This window comes from Macaca mulatta, chromosome 3 (genome assembly GCF_049350105.2).
Source record: "Macaca mulatta isolate MMU2019108-1 chromosome 3, T2T-MMU8v2.0, whole genome shotgun sequence".
Taxonomy (NCBI): Eukaryota; Metazoa; Chordata; class Mammalia; order Primates; family Cercopithecidae; genus Macaca; species Macaca mulatta.
The window spans coordinates 24,188,838-24,197,779 of NC_133408.1; positions in this window are offsets into that span (position 1 = coordinate 24,188,838).

Below are 8,942 nucleotides of genomic sequence, written 5' to 3' on the forward strand. Positions count from 1 at the left end.
AACTTAGAGCTTGGGACCCTAGCGCGCTAGTAATAAATAACTCTCTGCTGTAAATCTTGTGTCGGTGGTCCTTCGCGGCGACCCCTGCCCAGGAGGGAATCGACAGTTCGGTTCCAACAGAACCAAGGCATATTTAATATTTAAGTCTATGGTTGATTTTTCTTTAATATTAATGTAGGATGTGTTTTTTTAATTTCCCTTACGAATAGCCAATGACTTCAGCGTCATTTATTAAAAGTACCATCCTTACTCCAGGAATTGCTTTGTACCTTTGTGAAAACTCAGTTGGCCATCCTTGCTTGGAAGTTATTTCTGGGTACTCCATTCTGTTTTGTTTATCTTTGTTGTATCTCTACCTCTCAAAATCATAATGTCATGAATACAGTAGCTATATAGTTAAGTTTTCTTATTGACTAGAGTGAGTGTACCCATTTTATTATCTAAAGTATTGCTTTAGCTACTTTTATTTCCTCTTATTTCTTTTTGTTGTTGTTGTTGTTGAGACGGAGTCTCGCTCTGTCGCCCAGGCTGGAGTGCAGTGTTGTGATCTCAGCTTACTGCAAGCTCCGCCTCCCGGGTTTACGCCATTCTCCTGCCTCAGCCTCCCGAGTAGCTGGGACTACAGGCGCCGCCACCTCGCCGGGCTAGTTTTTTGTATTTTTTAGTAGAGACGGGTTTTCACCGTGTTAGCCAGGAAGGTCTCGATCTCCTGACCTCGTGATCCACCCATCCCGGCCTCCCAAAGTGCTGGCATTACAGGCTTGAGCCACCACGCCCGGCCTATTTCCTCTTATTTCTATATAAATTTTACAATACAACTTTTAGAATACACTTGTCTAGAAAAGTCTTATGGGGATTTTCAGAGGAATTGCAATGAACATTTCTCTCAATTTGGGGAGAATTTACATCTTCACCATAATCCTTCCAGTGTATAAACTCTGTGGTGCTATTTATTTAGATTTTCTTTAATATTGCAATATTCAGTATAAAAGCACACTTACATATATTTTTATTTTGTCTATTGAATTTTTCGGTTTTAAAGTTTCCACATTTTTAATCTTCTAGTTTTTTCATGTGCCTTTCTATTTCTGTGTTATACTTTTTCTTTCCACTTGTCTCAAATGTATTTTTAATTACTTGTTGAAACAGTTAATGGTAGCTGTGTTAAATTTCTTTTGTGATCATTTAAATGTTTCTGTCATCTTAGTTTTAGTATCTGCTGATTTTCTCATTTTATTGAACATGAGATCTTATAGATTCTTGCTATAACGAGTGACTTTCAATTAAAATCTTGACATTTTGATAGTATGTGGTGAGACATTTGACCTTATTTAAGATTTGCATTTTAGCAGGCATCCTCTGACATTGTTCCAGCAGCGGAAAGATGGCATCAACTCCTTACTGCCACATTGGAATATGAATTTATTATGCCAGTGTTAGAATTAGACTTTTGAAACACATTCTACTTCTTACATAACCTAAGTAATATTGAATTTCTGGGTTCACTAATAGCTATCATAGATCTTTTTTAAAATGATGATGTCCATGACACAATATTTTAATCAGTGTAGTGTTTTTTTTTTTTTTTTGAGACGGAGTCTTGCTCTGTCACCCAGGCTGGAGTGCAGTGGCCGGATCTCAGCTCAATCAGTGTAGTTTTTATAATGGATTGATAACTCAAATGACAGTCACCCTGCTTACTCTTCCTCAGGAGTGTCTTGGGAGTAATACTATTTTGCTTTTCTATAACATTCAGGTTCAGCTTGTCAATGTTCTTTGTAAGTAAACACCATGTAAAAATTTTTAAATTGCATTCAATTTATCAATTAACAGCCAATTGTTACCTTTACAGTAATGCATCTTTCATACCCATAAGCAAATTATCTTTACATAATTAGGTCTTTTCTAATAATCTTCATTGAGAATTAAAATTTTCTCTGGGTAAATTTTACATCATTGTTGTATTCCTATCTAAATATCCTTGCTTTTATTTATATGGTTTACTTTAATATATTTTAATTATACTTTTTCATTTTACTGATAGACATAAAAATATAATTGAGGTTCTTTTTTCAGGCCTAAACTAAGCGAATTGAACTTAAATATCTTGTTTATTTGCATTGCTGTTTTACAGAAAACCTTTTGTGCTCTATGCAGGTAATAGAATTATTTCGAAAAATAAAAGTTTTTTTTTCTATCAAAATGTTAATATTTCCTCCTTATATAATAATACTTAACTTTACATTTTCTTGATATAATGCAATGGTTTTGAGTTTCAGTACAATAATAAATAAAAGTGTTTAGCAGTCATCTTTGTTTAAGCTAGGATCTCAAAAGATAAGCATTCAATATTTTTTATTAATGTGTTTTATTTACTCCACACACTGTTTGTGTCTCCCCATCTGTAAATAGCCTTTGTTAGGACAAAGTATCCCTGCTCTTTTCCTGTTTCAGAAGATTTATATTAATGGACAGATGCTACATTCTTATATTTTATATTTTAGATTATTTTCTGCATCTATCAAGATCATACTTTTTTTGTTACTTTTTTGATAATGTATTGAAAGTTTATCTACCACTGCAGTCCTACATAAATCTTGGTGAATATAATATTTTTGTTTGGTTTCTCTGTAGGTTTTGTATGTCGTAGGAGTTGATTTTCTAAAAATTTTTGTTTAGGATTTTGCTTTTATGTTCATTGAAAAAAATGGATTATCACTTTACTTTCTGTTCCTTATTAAATTTTGGTATAAAGGCTTTATACAGTAATAAGTTGGGAAGAGTTCTTTTTCTTGGTTTTTGGGAGAAGTTCCTGTAATGTTTATTGTTTTTTCAAATTTGGGCAGAATTTAATGGTGAAAGCATATAGAAATACAAATTTATCTGGAGAGAGTTTAAATTATAAAGTTTTTAATGATAGAGAATTAAATATATATCTTTTATTTGGGGAGTATATAATGATGTAACTAGTGGCCACAGCACTCCCTGAGGAGCTCATTATACTTGTGAGATTTTGGAGAGAGTTTTTTCCGACACTTTAAACCGTGGAGAAGCAGAGACATTTCCTTGTTATTATCTTTTAAGAGGTGAATTTTATTTTCCTAGTTCTTTATCTCAGTGAATACGTAAACCATTTTAGGCAGAATATATGTAGAAGTTTTAGACTCTACTCCTCATTGTGTGTTTATGCAAGGCTTTCCCTTATCTTCTTAAGCCTGCCTTAAACATTTTAAGGTCTTTGGATTCTCAGGGCATTTATTAGCATCAGAGACTGCTTAGCTTCCTTGATTTTGCCTGTTTTATTTTTAGCTTTGAATATTCTGTTTAGTTTGCTTCCATCAAGGACATATATTTAACATGGTGTAAATCATTATTTAATAGCAAATTTGTAATGTTTCATAACAGAAGGATTTTTTCAGAATATCTTCTCAACTGTATTATTGGAAATAGCTTTTCCTAGTAATACTCTGCTTTGACTACCTCCTATTATACAATTAGGGTCATAAATTAAAAGTTCAAAGCACAATTGAATTATAAAGAAGTTTTCCAAAATAAAATCACTGACATCTAATTTACTAAGAGCAATTCATTGAAAACCTATAGAGAATGTTATTGCCAAATGACCCACAAATGCTGCCCAGAAATAAGCGCTGCTGAAATAGTTGCCAAAATCTGCTTAGACAACATACTGGCTTATAGTATATATTTATGATATGCATGATTTTGTAGGGATATTGCATATTTTTATTCTCCTGTTTAACTTCAGATTATTTTCAATGTCAGACAAAAATTCCCATGACTCGAATTCAATTTATAACACCCACATAGTTCTCATTACAAGTTATGGAGCAGTTCTCATCTCTCTTTGTGAGAATGTTCTTTACTTCCATTGTCCCATCAGCCATATTTATTAGAAAATTTTCATTTGAAATAAACTTTTATTCAACTAGCTTTTGTTTGAGAAGTCATATCACCAAACTCAAGAATGTAGATTGCCCCATGACCACAGGGGAAAAAAAGCTGAAAATTTTTGACATTACTAGCAGGTTTTGTTTCTTCACGAATAAATTAACATGCAGGACAACGGCATCGTTGTGGCCATGTTAATACCACAGCTCCTAGTTATCAATACTTATTGATACTAATTATCAATACTTAATATTCTATTAGGAATATACATGAAATAAAGGTTAGGCATTAATTGCTTGGCTTTTCAATTGGAATTTACCTACTATTGATTGAAAATTTACCTACTATTGATTGAATTTTTAAAAATAAAAGTTAAAACCATTGTTTCTAACTAGGAAAAATATTACAATACAAAATGAAAATATCAACATAAAAACATGAACATAAAACATAAAAAAAGACTATCATTTAAATCATTCAGTATGTAATTTTGCCTATTATTTTAGTTGATGTATGATATGGTCAGATGAAACAGTGCTAATGTATATTACCTATGTGATGAATCATAGGAAGTTTTCCGTTCTGAAGTTGCTGAGAGTAAAACGTATCTCACCTGATCTAGAAAAAACTGGAAACTGTGGCTGCCATATATGCTCAGAATTGGAATAGGTGAAATTTTTAGAATCAGCAGTAACTTTCACTTTCTAGAAAAATTTTATATCGTCTCAGTTTCCTGGTACTTGGTTTGAGAATCACTCCAATTCGTCAGTACAAAGGTTAGAATGAACTGATTCTGAAATCCTTATAAATAAATTACCAAATGAAACTATCTAGATTCTAGTTGCTAGTGATGACTCTTGCCATTTTATAAGTGTTTAAGTAGGTACTCTAACAGAACATTTGTACAAAATCTTGATAGACAAGCCAGATACTGGAGTGAACAAAGGATAGTAAGTATCCTGGTAGCTTCTGATGCCTTCTTTTATATTTCTGTGACCAAATATGGTCCTTGTGGCTCCTATCACTTAATGATTATCATCAAGAAGGTTTTCATTACACTCAGCCATGAGTTTAATCAGCCATCAGACTTGTTCTTGTCTTGAATTAATCATCTTAATTTCTCTTTGGATCATCTCCATTGAAAAGCACATTTTGGTTTAGATTAACATGATTTTCTTGTCTAGAAGCAACAGATCAATTCATTTCCAACAATTTCCTAGGAAAATGATGCTTTATACCTTTTTGTCCATTCCAGTAAGGGAACAAAGCAATGGATGATCCAGTTAGTCAATAAAACTCCTCAGAAAATTAGTTCTGAGACAGAACCTTCCCAATATTCTACTTGGGTCTGGATGATATCACAATGCTGGTATTTTCTTGATAATTTGGGAGTGTGTATCCATAAATATATTGTAAAATTTTCATTTCTTGTGAAGCCTGTCTGGTTTAGGCAACAGAGTAATTTTGGCCTCATAAAATGAGTTAGAAAGTAGTCAATTCTCTTCTATATTCAGTTAAGTTTGTGAAGAATTGATGTTTATTTCTGTTTAAAAGTTCAATAGAATTCATCTTTGAAGCTGGCTAGGCATGGGATCCCACTGGTTGAAAATTGATTACTAATTCAGTATTCTTACTTATTGCATATTTATTTGGATTTTCTATTACTTCTTAAATGACTTTTGATAGTTTATGTTTTATTAGGAATTTGTCTACTTTAATATAGTGGGATATAGTTTTTTAATAGTATTTTCTTATAATTTTCTTATTGCTTATTTAAATGTTTTGTGTACTTTCTCCATCATACACTCTATCTGATCAGTCCAGATAAAGTCTTGTCATCCTGGTTGACCTTTTCAGGAAACAAACTTTTGATATTGCTAATTTCTCCTATCCTTTATCAATAATGTATTTCCACTGTAAGCTTTATTATTTTCCTCTTCAGCCTGCTTTGGGTTACATTGTTTGTACTTTTTCTAGTTTATTAAGGTGGCCATTCAGGTTATTGATTTGAGATCTTTTCTTCTTTCATTTAATATGGTTATTTACAGCAATATATTTTTTTCCATTGGTACTCCTATAGCTGCATCCCTTCACTTTTGGTATATTGTGATTTTGTATTTATTCATCTGATGATCTCCCTTGTGATTTATTTCTTTTTTAAATTGGTTATTTAGGAGTGCACCACACTATTTGCACATATTGTTCAATTTTCCAAATGTACTTTTGTTATTGTTAATTTTATTCCATTATGTATAGACAATATATTTTGTATGATTTAAGCCATTCAAATATTTTGAGGTTATTTTATAGCTGAACATATAGTCTCTCCAAGAAAATATTTTATATGCAATGGAACAAAATGTGTATTCTGCTGTTGTTGCATAGTATATTCCATAGATATTGGTTAGAATTGGTAGATTTTTTTGTGTCATTCAAGCCTCCAATTTTTGTTGATTTTCTGTTTCCTTGTTCTATGTATTGTCAATAGTAGGATATTTAAGTCTCAATATTATGGTTGAGATAGTATATTTCTCTCATTAATTCTGTAGGTTTTTAAATGTAATTTGGAACACTGTTGTTAGTTGCATATATGTTTATAATTGTTACATTCTTCTAATAGTTGTACACTTTTATAAGTAAACAATGTCCAATTTTTTTCTCTGACAACAATTTTTGTCTGAAAGTCTTTTTCTCATTGTTGTAACTACTCAATCACTGTTCTGATTACTGGTTACATGACAAGTTGTTTTTTTTTTCCATTAGAAAGTACATAAGTACCTTCTACTTATTGTGTCTTTAAATCTAAAGTGTTTGTCTTGCAGACAATATGTACATTCACTTTGTTTACATGTAACATAATTACCAATAATGCAAAATTTATGCCTGACATTTTGCTATTAGATTCTTATATGACTTAGGTGTTTTATATTCCTGTATTTCTCTGTCATTGCCTTCTTTGGATTAAATAGTTATTTTCTAAGGTATCACTTAAATTTTATTAGGATGTTGTTTACTATATTTGTTTTAGTAATTTTCTTAGATGTGATCCTGGGGATTAACATCTTAATTTAAAGCAATCTAGCTTGGATAAATATCAACTTAATTGTAATAGTATACTAAATTGTATTCCAATATAATATCATTATCACCCTCTCCTTTGTGATTTATCAAGAAAATTTCATTTGTATACAACCCCATAAAAATGATATCTTTATCAGTTCTTACTGTTTTTTATACAAATTTGAGTTGCTGTCTAGTACCTTTTATTTCATACTGAAAGACTTCTTTTAGTACTCCTTGCAGGTCAGGTGTCCTAATGACAGATTCTCTGTTTTTTTATTACCTATTCATTTAGGAAGGGTTATGTGTTGCATATAGAACTCTTGATTGGCAGTCTTGTTTTTTTATCACTTTGAATATAATCTTCTGGCTTTCTTGATTTCTTTCGCGAGGTCTGCTACAAATATTGTCAAGGGAAAATTGTGTAGGATAAGTCACTACCCACTTAATACTTCCAAGATTCTCTCTTTCTTGGCTTTCACTTATTTAATAGGTGTGGATAATAGGTGTTACATATCTTTAAGTTTATACTACTTAAAATTTCTTAAGCTTCATGTACTTATAAATTAACATTTTCATCAAGATTAGAAAGTTTTCAATCAATATTTCTTCAAATGTTCTTCAAATGTTCAAAACGTTCCAAATCTTCCCACATTTTCTTGTCTTCTTCTGAGCCCTCCAAATTGTTCCAGCCTCTGTCCGTTGTGTAGTTGCAAAGTTGGTTCCTCATTTTCAGGTATCCTTATAGTAGTGCCCTACTCCCTTGGTACCAATTTACTGTATTAGTCTGTGCTCACACTGCTATAAAGAATTGCCCAAGACTGGGTAATTTACAAAGAAATGAGATTTAATTGACTCACAGCTTTGCATGGCTGGGAAGGTCTCAGGAGACTTATAATCATGGCAGAAGGCACCTCTTCACAGGGAGGCAGGAGAGAGAATGAATGCTGAGTGAGGGGGCTAGCCCCTTATAAAACCATCAGATCTCATGGGAACTCATTCACTATCATGAGATCAGCATGGGGGAAACGGCCCCCATGATTCAATTATCTCAACCTGGTCCTGCACTTGCCACCTGGGGATTATTACAATTCAAGGTGAGATTTGGGTGGGGACACAAAGCCAAACCACATCAGTCTGGGTTTATGGATATTTGTATTGATAGGACTGTGAGTCTAGTCAGATAACGAGAATTTTCTGGACATGGGACTTTTAGGAGCTCCAAACTTGTCAGACCCCTCTAAGTGGTACTACAGTGGCGGTTTTTACAGGTACATTGGTTGTGAGGTAATTAATTTTTTTTGATATGGAGTCTCACTCTGATGCCAGGCTGGATTGCAGAAGCATGATCTTAGCTCACTGCAACCTCTGCCTCCTGTGTTCAAGAGATTCTCCTGTCGCAGCTTCCTGAGTAGCTGAGATTACAGGTGTGTGCCCCCACACCCAGCTAATTTTTGTGTTTTTAGTAGAGACAAGGTTTCACCATGTTAGCCAGGATGGTATCCATGTCCTCACCTCGTGATTCTCCCGCCTCTACCTCCCAGAGTGTTGGGATTACAGGCATGAGCCTCTGCGCCAGGGTGAAGTTATTGATTTTTGAGGGTACCACTATGAAAAGTGGGATGGAAATGAGGCAATGTAAGGTACAAAACGCTCACTGTTTTCATTGAGATTCACTATTTTTCTTGAATAAATGTTCCTGAAATTTTGCAAATTTTTGGTTAATTTTAGAGTCTTGAAAACAGTTTATTTTAAATTTGTTTTCAATGTTTTGCTAATGTTCTCATTACATTATTTTAATGGAGCAGCTGATCTTGGAAACACTTAGTCTACTGTTCCCAAAGTATCCTCTTCTCTTGCTTTTATTCATTTGTTTAATAAACATTCACTGAGTAACTAACATTTTAAGATTTTTTTTAGACAAGATCTTAGTGGCATGATTATGGCTCAGCTCACCTCAGCCTTGAGCTCCC